Raw genomic sequence first — 11804 nt, 5'->3', positions numbered from 1 at the left:
TACATATACATATACATATACATATACATATACATATACATATACATATACATATACATATACATATACATATACATATACATATACATATACATATACATATACATATACATATACATATACATATACATATACATATACATATACATATACATATACATATACATATACATATACATATACATATACATATACATATACATATACATATACATATACATATACATATACATATACATATACATATACATATACATATACATATACATATACATATACATATACATATACATATACATATACATATACATATACATATATACTTTATGACTTGAGGGGGGTGACACCCCGAAGTGCCGCACTGGGTCACACCCGACTTACCGACGCCATTGCCTTGAGGTGTTAGAATGACCAAGTTTAGTTTCTTTCGGTTAACTTCTACAACCGAGTTGGTACCAAACGTAACGATTTAGATTCCTTTGAAGCCGGCAACAGTCGATAGATGGATCATGATGCGTGGACAACCCAGGATCAACCTGTTTCTGTGACTTCGTCATATTAAGAGATAGTGTGGTCAGCACTATACCCAGCCGCCTCTACTTTCCTCAATGCGAGGTGGGTACGCATTAGAGCTGGGTGGACTAAGGGAAGTTTTACTGACTTGAAGCCGGATTCGAACTCCAGATATTGGGTTAGCAATGTAGCGGTGACCCGTCAAAAGAGCGCACGACAAAAGAGCGCCGACATAAGAGCGCAGACAAAAGAGCGCCGACATAAGAGCGCCGACACAAGAGCGCACTAATTTGCCGACAAAAGAGCGCCGACATAAGAGCGCAAACTAAAGATCCTAAAGATCGAAAAACCATATTTAATAAATAGGAACAAGAAAATTAACTCAGATCAGAAGGCATTGTTTGATGTTAACTCTTTATTGTTTTATTAAAAAACTAATTGTTCAGTTTATTCAACTAAAAAAACTGGTATTGACGATTGATATTATCCATTGTTCTGGACATCATCATTCTGTAAACGTCAGTCGGTCCGGAATCCCACAAGACGAAATTTTGCCCTCTTGTTCTCTTTTGAAGAGGTTCAGGAATTGTTATCTCTGCAACGTTCTGCAGATTTGTGTATGGCAGCTGTTTGCGTTTTCTCTGTCTTTCTATTGCACGTTGTGAAGCGACGTATGCCATCAGCATTTGATCTGTGCTTTCGATATCTGTAGCCTTCGACCAATATCTTCTCCATGTTACTTGGGTTAGAGATATTTTCACATTGCATTCATAACATATTATACTAATATATAAATCAACACATGTCGTTTTATCATACCGCCAATTGTTTAATTAAAACAAGTGTTAACTATGTCATATTCGTTTAGCGTACAACATGTGTTTTTTTAATTGACTGCGCTCTTATGTCGGCGCTCTTTTGTCGTGCGCTCTTTTTTGACCGGGTGCCCAATGTAGCACTCTACCGCTAAGACACGCCGTCCCATATATTTGCTTACACAACGTATATAAAATGTAAACACCCCCCCCCCCCCCCCCCCAGAAAACCTGCAGAAGTTGAGGAACGATGTGGTGAAGATCTTGATTGCAACAAACACAATTTGGCTGGTCTTCATCTGCAGCTTCGCTCCCATCAGAGAGTTGTACTTCATCGGCTCTAACCCTGCAGGTATACAATACATACGAAACATACTGGTATACAAATCATACAGGTATACAAAACATGCAAACCATACTGGTATACACACATACAAACCATTCAGGTATACAATCACACAAACCATACAGGTATACAAAACATACGAAACATACAGGTATACAAATCATACAGGTATACAAAACATGCAAACCATACAGGTATACACACATACAAACCATACAGGTATACAAACATACAGACCATTCAGGTATACAAAACATGCAAACCATACAGGTATACAAACATACAAACCATTCAGGTATACAAACATGCAAACCATACAGGTATATAAACATACAAATCATTCAGATATACAAACATACAAACCATTCAGGTATACAAACATACAAACCATTCAGGTATACAAACATACAAACCATACAAGTATACAAAAATAAACAAACCATTCAGGTATACAATCACACAAAACATACAGGTATACAAACATGCAAACCATACAGGTATACAAAACATACACACTATTAAGGTACAGTATACAAATACACAACCTTGCAGTTACACAAAAACACAAAACCTGCAAGTATATTCAAATGCAACAACTGTAAAAAAAAAAAAAGGACATGCTATCCTAATATATAAAAGGCCATGTGCGCTCCTCTCTCTCTCTGTCCGCAAAATATTTTCGCCGGACATCACATCAGAATCTTCAGCGATATATCGAGAACTTGATACGGACTTTTGTTGAAAAAAATATGGTAAATGTTTTAAATGTACAACCAACATTTTATTTATAGAAGAAAAATAAAAAATAAAGGCGTATTCGAATGTAGAAAAACAATTTTATTTATGCAACCGGAAAAGTGTATAAACTTGGGACAAGAACGCATTTATTAATGACGTCGCTTATTGTTTACACTAACAAAAGAGCACGAAACTGTCGTCATCTTCCGAGTTTAGAATAAAAAGAAATTAACTATTTCATTCAAATATGATTTAGAGATATGTACGCTATGAAATGTATACAATACGATTTTCTCGCCCTAAACTTAAAAAAATTATTTCATCTATCTGGATTCTAGATCTAGAGATTCTAGATCTAGATATTCTAGATCATCTAGATCTAGAGATTTTACATCTAGATGATCTAGATCTACGGAAAAAACTAGACTTACACAGATGTAGACCCTACCTAGATCTAGAATCTATTCAAATAATAAATTTCTTTACTAAAGTATTTCAGGCCTTAATTACTTTATTGAAATCTTTGTTTATCTATGCAATTTGCTAATCTCTATAATATATAAAGCTAAGTTGTCGGGTGCCCGATAGACACTTCCCGGCGCCGCAGGCGCTTCAAATTTGGCAGGATCTTGCCTTGGGGCGACAGAACACGGGGGCTGGTTGGCCTAAAAGTCTACGATGAGAGGGTCAAAACTGACCTCGACTGACCGGCGCCTTATATGGGCGAATTAATTAGGTATTCAAATTCTTAATGTTTTCGAAAGCCCAAGCGAAGCTGGGCAGCATGCCTAGTGTAAGTATACAAACCCTTTAGGTAAACACAAACACATGAGTAACGCAGCCTTAATATGAGTTATACCTGCATAATACATCACTGTGTCTTTTAAGTGTACGCATTTAAAAAAACCACGTTCCATTAGAGAACATAACTTTAGATAGGTGTATGTGGTCTACTTCTAGAATAGGGATCGATCTAAAGATCATTAGTCCAGATGAGTGGAGAACATTAGGTAATGTGACAACGGTGATTTAGGTACTACTACTATGTCTTTAATATTTTACTTAAATGTTGTTGGTATTTGTTTTTCTTTAATAACGACCAATGTGTAAAAAGTTCACCGTGCCTACTGTTGTAACTGTTTCAAATGAAGTTTAATTATTTTATTCTTATTGTTTCATGAGCACTATAGTTTTCAATACTGTCTAAGCGAGATGTTTTGCTGCAGGTATCATCTTCCTGTGCATGTTCGGCGCGTGTCTCCTGCTGCAGTTTGTGGCGCTGCTGTGTCATCGTGTGTCCACACTGTGTCATCGTGTGGCAGACGCTACTTGGTGCTGACAACAACATCACCATCATCATCATCATCATCAACGTCATCAGTATCATCTGGACCAACATCATCAACATCTTTAGGACAAATATCATCACCAACGTCATCACCATCATCATCAGCACCAACATCAGCACCACCATCACACAACCGTCACCAAAACAAACATCACAATTCTCGTCAACGCCAACATTACGACCAATATACCCAGAGACACCATCAACATATTTTGCCGTAATTACTTTCACTACTAACATATCAGGAACATTTTAACAATATCACCATACCATTGACCAACAAGAATCAAAATATTATTTATGTTACATGTGTTAATATAATAAAGTACATTAAACTTTTTAAATTTTTTTAATTAATGTTATAAATATTTGCATACATACAATCATTATGATAAATATGTTGACAAAAATAATGAAATCAAACAACAATCTTTTATACGCAGCCTTATAATGTTATTGCAGTTCTTTTTGTGCAATTAGGTGTCGAAAATTCAACGCACTTTCGCCACTCGAAGACTGTATTGGTGTGTATTAATAAACGAGTGTGTATAAATAAATCTTTGTGGCTTTTAAAAACATGGTACATCTAAATTTTAACTGTAATGTAAAATGTATACAACACATTTAAATTTAGCTTTTTAAATTCCATTTTTTAAAGCATAGTGCTAACAAAAATTGTCTTACATGTCTGTTTTTTTTTTACTAAATGTTTAAGTTTATCAAACAAACATGTATTTGGAGAGTCCTCGTCAAACGTTCTTAATAAAATCAAGTTAATGCTGTTGTCATAAATATTCTAAACATTGTTTGTCATATATTGACGAGTCATTTAAGGCATATATTTATCATCATTTAAGAAATTTTCTCGAAAGAAATCAGTCAGCATAATTGCATTGTAAGCACGCATGAGTGCATGTATTTATTTTTAGGTGAAGTAGAGTAGCCGTGTCGTAAGTTACTTGGCCTCATAGAATGTATCACGGGCTGATGTGCCCGTCCTTAACCATGTTTGGTGGCGTAGTTCTATTGGTGCTATTTTTAAACAAAGGTTAGGTAACTATCAAATCCAAACCAGCTGGATCACTAGTTGTATGTGGGTTAAGGTCAGTGAATATGAAGTTGTCATAACCGTGAGTGGTCACAGGAGATGTCTGGTCAGTTGTGTCAGAAATGGTCAGGTAGTCGCCCTGTGTGTCCAGGTACACGTCAGACAGGGGAGAGTATTCTGGTTCACGTTCAGTAGCAGATTTCCTTCCCGTTTCTTCATTTGGTTCGTCTTTCCACGCTGGATTCGTCCCTCCACTCATAGGGTATCCCTGATTTTCTGTCTTTATTAGTTGTCTTTGGCGTGTCTTGAAAAGTAATATAAAGACAACAACCAACAGAATGATCACTACTAGAACTAATATGGAAACCGTTGCTGATAGTATTATGATAACAGTGTCCGGTGTTTTGTTTGTTAGAGGAGAAGTTACACTAGAGGTAGATGGGCTGTCGGAAGTGCTGGCTACCCAAGTTTGGGGTACGGTTCTAAAACTGATTGGCGTCGAAGAATCAATTTGCTTTGTGATCGAGGTGTCTGTTTGTAACAGACTAGATATTTGTGTTTGTAAAACTGACGTTTGTTTGACGGTTGAGGACCAATCAATCGAACCGCTGAATGATGATGTAAGAATAGTTGCCCCAAAACTATTAGAAGCTGTCGTTGTTATGGCAGGACTAATGCTGTTAATGTTTGATAAGGTTTCTGGCGTCAAAATTCCTCCGTATCCAGAGGAACTGGTTAGTGTAGGTGTAGACACCAAAACAGGATTGGGAAGATATAATGTTAAACCACACTCTCTTGTGATTAAAGTGTTGTTTTCATAAACTTCAGTTTCGTATTCGGAAAAAACCCACACAATGTCAAAGAATGTGTCACAAGAACTATTTGTAAGATGAAAGGAACGACATTTCCGATTGCCATGTAGAGTTCCAAGAAAATAAAACCTGTAACAACGAGAAACCCAAACATTCGATACAAGTGCGGGTGGATAACAATACACCATATTGTACACGAGAAGGGGTGTAGATGTAATTTCCATTATTTTCACAACATCGTGCTTGGTGCCATTTAAAACAAATTCTATAGCGAAATCGTAACTCATGTTGCATAAGGAGTTGAAAAATCTGAAAATAAAATTGGTTACAGCGTTATTAAAATAGTAATAGCGGTACAGGCCTATTTCAAACAAACCTCGAGGCGTGTTCAAATGCTTGACTTGTTGTATCAGGTGTAAGGTACAAGGAACGCTGAACTGGATTTAAAACTAAATATCAGTCACTGAACAGGACTAAAGTAAGATTTATTGATAGACTTATTGCCCCAGTGTTAATTATATATGTTATGTCTTTCAAACATACAGACATCGGTCACTAATCCCATTATAAAAATCCTCCGACTGAGGTTACAAAAGGAAATGTCAGCGATGATGAGACGAAAAATTCGCACTCAAAAACATACCAAACATAACATTTTTTTCATTAAGAACTGATAGTTTTAACTCATTAACAAATTGATGGCGATGCCTAACAAATATTCTGATACTCAATATGTAGGCCCCTTGTAAAAAAAAAATCTATAAGGCTCCCACGTTTAGGTGTCCTTTGTTTAAGATTGTGTTGATGCTAGCTCTATCAATGTAGATACAATCTTGCTAGTAGTTAGATTTCAATTGGTGTTACAAGTTGTGTATCGGATATCATTAGTATTTCCATATACAATTGGGGGTTGTTGTCTAGAAGGTTTATGTCTCTTGGAGTGGGGGGGGGGGGGTAGCCATCTCACATTTATGATCAATCTTATGACTGAACCTTTGTATTTAAGTTAAAGGAACAATCCAATACTTGGTGAGTCACAGTTACTAACCTCGTGTTGTTGCAGTTGCTCAACGCTCATGTCTCCTATGAGTAGTTAACGAGAGAGATCCCTTAACATACTTATCTTTATCTCTCCCGGAGGAGGGGGTGGGGGGATTAGAAAACAACGGTGGTGATTCTATTGTTGTGGTTGTGTTGTGCTTGTTTTGTGTTGTGGTTGTGTTGTGGTTGTGTTGTCGTAGTTGCGGTTGTTGTTGTGGATGTGTTGTGTTTGTGTTGGGGTAGTGTTGTGGTTGTGTTTTGTTTGTGTTGTGTTTTTGTTTGTTTTGTTCTGTTCCCAAGTTGGAACATTTAAAAAGATTTACAGTGGCGGAGCACGGGATGCAGCTAGTATATATATATATATATATATATATATATATATATATATATATATATATATATATATATATATATATATATATATACTCTAACATGAAAATCGGCTACCTTACCTGTGTCCTGTGCTTTTGTCAAATGCAATTGTAAATTCTTTGAATTTAAATGCGAATAGTTCAGATGTAGAATACACAACTACCACGTTGAGGAGAACTAACACTTGCAGTAGAAAATAGAAGTTGCACTTCATATTGTTTCAGGAGCAGTGATCAACTCTGTGTGGTTTTCTTGACCAAGTTTCGTCGTGTGTTGTGAAATGTTCAGTGAATAAGAACCCAGTTACCTATACAGTGTCATGCAGTATTTTTTTCTGCGTCATTGTAATCAAACACTGCGTGATTTATGGTTTTATTTTACTTCCTTATGTATATTTTAATCGAAAATATATGCTACGGGGTAAATGTAACTACAAGCTTGAACAAGAGAAAATAGCAGTCACCCAGCAAGGGGTGTTGGGGGACCCTGCATCCACATGTGAATGTCATAAAACCACGCAAGGAATGAATTTTCTATGTGAATACATCTTTAAAAATTAATTAACAATTGTTGTCTTTAAAGTGCTAAAAGCGTTATTAAAATGAAAGGAAGGAGTCAACGTTCCTATCTTTCAAAGGCAAGCGCGATAGCAAAAAGTTTGGGATTCGTTGGTTCAAAAGGAACAAGACCCCATTATTTATGAGGCAGTGACGCGTAAATCGATAACTCTTCCATGAGATCGAGGATCATTCAAGAAAGCACGGGTCAAGACATATTTTAAAGCCGGGGTAAAAATAATAAACAAAAAATAAATGCATAAATATGTGAAATACAAATATCTAACCGAAAGAAATGTTTCTTTTAACGAAGTTTTAAAAACTTTTTTCATGATTAATTAATTTATGAAAAAAATGTGATTATATGAATAACGATATTAATTTTTATATAATTTTTATTGTAAAAAAAAATCCGGTTATTGCTGCTGAAGTTTTCATTAACAAGCAGGTAACACAATCAGGCCCTGAAATGTAAACAAAAACAATATTAGAGTATAATGTACTGATGTGGAAGGCGGCTTCTAATCAAAGTATCTTTCAGGCTTGTTTCCCCCGGGGTACCACCCCATCCCAGACCAGTTATAAAAATATATAATTTATATAGGAAGTAAAAACTTATACTAGAGTCCGCATTAAACCCCCTCCCCTTTCGAAATTTAACAAACTACATCAAACATCTGTATAAGACCCAGAACACACTTCATTATTATCTTAACAATCAGTAACTTTATCTGCGTGATTGACAGGCTATTAAAATCTTAACAATCAGTGACTATAACCGTGTGCAGTGTCTCCTCCAGACTTTATTCTTCACTGGGGCACTTAAAATTTCTGGGGGGGGGGGGGGGGGGGGACACTGTTAAAAGTATATAGACCTATTTCCATATTAATTCAATTTCGTTCGGGGGGAGGTGGTAGATTTTTTCGAAAGAAACTCTGACAATGTGATTGACAGGCTATTAAAATCTTAACAATCAGTAACTATAACCGTGTAATTGACAGGCTATTAAAATGTAACGCTGTACCTGGCTACGGCCGATTCATATACGGGTATTTGGAAGCATTCGAGTATTTTTTATTGTGTTCTCTCATTTCTCGCGCCTCTGCAGTTTTTTTGTACCTGGAAGAGAGAGAGCCATTGTATGGTAAGTTCAAGGTAAATTTGCATTGTCTCACATGGACAAATTTTGATTACATTTAGCTGCTGCATTTCAGTTTTTATTAAGTAATAATAAAGTGTCATTACTTTTTTTTAAATATATTGTGTGTTTCTTTAGAATCCGCATCATTAGTGAGTCAGCTCAATCCTAATTAGTAGGCCCCTACCTGACTAAAAAAAAACTGAACCCATACAGTTTTATATCCCTGTTGTGATTATAATGGAAATCATAAAATGAAACAGGGGTCGGCGTGGTCGGGTAGGTGAAGCTCATAGCTTCTAAAATAAATCCCGAGTTTGATCCCCCAGAGGAGGCTCGATAGCTGTGGACAGCAGCCCATCTAAGGGAGACAACTCCAAAATCAAACAAGTGCTATCATGTAGTTTGCTCTTGGTTGGACAAAGGTTATGGTAGCAGTGACAGTCTTATTACCCATGGAACTAATTAACATCGGGTAAAGAAAGATTATAGCAACACTAAACGCCCACCCACTACATCAGCCCAATACAATACCCCCCCTCCCCCACTAAAGCCATCCAATACACCCATCCACCCAGTGTTGCGATTCATTACAATATCCCTAATATAAAAGCGTGTTAATAAACATTTACAATAAACAAACGAGAGAAATAAACACAGAGAAAATAAGAGACAAATCCCAAACAGGGAAATGGAGAAACTTCAAATTTAAAAGAAAGAAAAAAAAATTAACGGTGGAAATGAAAAGAGAAAGTAAAAGTTGAAGGTGAGGTTTACTTTGCTCTAATGCTGCAGAAAGCGACGAGGGTGATGCCTTGGGCGAAGAGCAGGGCTGTGATGATACAGATGTAGATGATGTCTCGGTTGGGGTCAAAGTCACTCACCCACGGCTTGGCTGCACCTGATAGTCGCATATCGATGTAAGGAAAGATCGGGTCAAAGTTCACGGGAATGTGGTGGTCATAATGTTGTGGTGTCAATGTTGTGGTGTCAATGTTGTAATGGTGTTCGTGTTGTGGTGTTTATCTTGGGATATTCATCTTGTGGTATTCATTTTGAGGTGTTCATTGGTGTTAATGTTGTAATTGTGTTCACGATGTGGTGTTCATCTTGTGGTGTTCGTGGTGTGGTGTTCATATTGAAATTGTAATGGTGTTCATGTTGTTGTGGTGTTCATGTTGTAATGTTCATGTTGTAATGGTGCTCATGTTGTAATGGTGTTCATCTTGTAATGGTGTTCATGTTGTAGAGGTGTTCATCTTGTGGTCTTGATGTTGTAGTGTTCATGTTGCGGTGTTCATGCTGTTGTGATCATGTAGATGTGCTCATGTTGTAATGGTGTTCATGTTATGGTGTTCATGTTGAGGTGTTCATCTAGAGGTGTTCATATTGTGGTTTTCATGCTGTGGTTTTCATGTTGTAATGGTGTTCATGTTGTAATGGTGTTCATGTTGAAGTGTTCATGTTGTGGTGTTCATCTTGAGGTGTTCATGTTGAAGTGTTCATCTTGAGGTGTTCATGTTGTGGTGTTCATCTTGAGGTGTTCATGTTGTGGTGTTCATCTTGAGGTGTTCATATTGAGGTGTTCATGTTGTTGTGTTCATGTTATGGTGTTCATGTTGTTGTGTTCATGTTGTGGTGTTCATGTTATGGTGTTCATGTTGTGGTGTTCATGTTGTGGTGTTCATGTTGTTGTGTTCATGTTATGGTGTTCATGTTGTGGTGTTCATGTTATGGTGTTCATGTTATGGTGTTCATGTTGTGGTGTTCATGTTATGGTGTTCATGTTGTGATGTTCATGTTATGGTGTTCATGTTATGGTGTTCATGTTATGGTGTTCATGTTGTTGTGTTCATGATGTGGTGTTCATGTTATGGTGTTCATCTTAAGGTGTTCATGTTGTTGTGTTCATGTTGTAATGATGTTTATGTTATGGTGTTCATGTTGTTGTGTTCATGTTGTTGTGTTCATGTTGTGGTGTTCATGTTGTTGTGTTCATGTTGTTGTGTTCATGTTGTGGTGTTCATGTTGTTGTGTTCATGTTGTTGTGTTCATGATGTTGTGTTCATGTTGTTGTGTTCATGTTGTGGTGTTCATGTTGTTGTGTTCATGTTGTTGTGTTCATGTTGTGGTGTTCATGCTGTTGTGTTCATGTTGTGGTGTTCATGTTGTTGTGTTCATGTTGTTGTGTTCATGTTGTTGTGTTCATGATGTTGTGTTCATGTTGTTGTGTTCATGTTGTTGTGTTCATGTTGTGGTGTTCATGATGTTGTGTTCATGTTGTTGTGTTCATGTTGTTGTGTTCATGTTGTGGTGTTCATGATGTTGTGTTCATGATGTCGACTTACCATTGGACGAAGAGGCAAGAGATGTCTTAGGACAATCACAATCTGTCGCTAAGCAACAAATTATTTTTATTATTTTTAAGTCTTTTTAGAGTGGGGAGGGGAGGGTCATGGATACAATCACCAGCTACTGGTATACGGCTAGTGGGTGGGGTGGGGCAGCGATACATTCAGCAGCTATAACAAACTGCTAGTGGGTGGGGTGGGGCAGCGATACATTCACCAGCTACAGTCAAACTGCTAGTGGGTGGGGTGGGGCAGCGATACATTCACCAGCTACAGTCAAACTGCTAGTGGGTGGGGTGGGGCAGCGATACATTCACCAGCTATAACAAACTGCTAGTGGGTGGGGTGGGGCAGCGATACATTCACCAGCTCCAGTCAAACTGCTAGTGGGTGGGGTGGGGCAGCGATACATTCACCAGCTACAGTCAAACTGCTAGTGGGTGGGGTGGGGCAGCGATACATTCACCAGCTACAGTCAAACTGCTAGTGGGTGGGGTGGGGCAGCGATACATTCACCAGCTACAGTCAAACGGCTAGTGGGTGGGGTGGGGCAGCGATACATTCACCAGCTATAACAAACTGCTAGTGGGTGGGGTGGGGCAGCGATACATTCACCAGCTATAACAAACTGCTAGTGGGTGGGGTGGGGCAGCGATACATTCACCAGCTACAGTCAAACGGCTAGTGGGTGGGGTGGGGCAGCGATACATTCACCAGCTACTGT

General features: G+C 37.7%; 1 long non-coding RNA gene across 1 annotated transcript; it reads right to left on the bottom strand.

Annotated features, from left to right (window-relative positions):
• Window positions 1–7992: 7992 nt before the first annotated feature.
• On the bottom strand, window positions 7993–11124 carry LOC131942162 (uncharacterized). The gene is made up of 4 exons (XR_009386712.1): window positions 11078–11124; window positions 9507–9630; window positions 8616–8710; window positions 7993–8054 (listed from the first exon to the last, which is right to left on the bottom strand). It is a non-coding gene; the product is annotated as an uncharacterized LOC131942162 (long non-coding RNA).
• Window positions 11125–11804: the final 680 nt, after the last annotated feature.

Source organism: Physella acuta, unplaced genomic scaffold, assembly GCF_028476545.2.
Source record: "Physella acuta isolate Inbredline_101_S28 unplaced genomic scaffold, ASM2847654v3 ptg000392l, whole genome shotgun sequence".
Lineage (NCBI taxonomy): Eukaryota > Metazoa > Mollusca > Gastropoda > Physidae > Physella > Physella acuta.
Note: the sequence above shows the minus strand (reverse complement) of the source record. Positions and strands in the feature narration are given on the sequence as shown.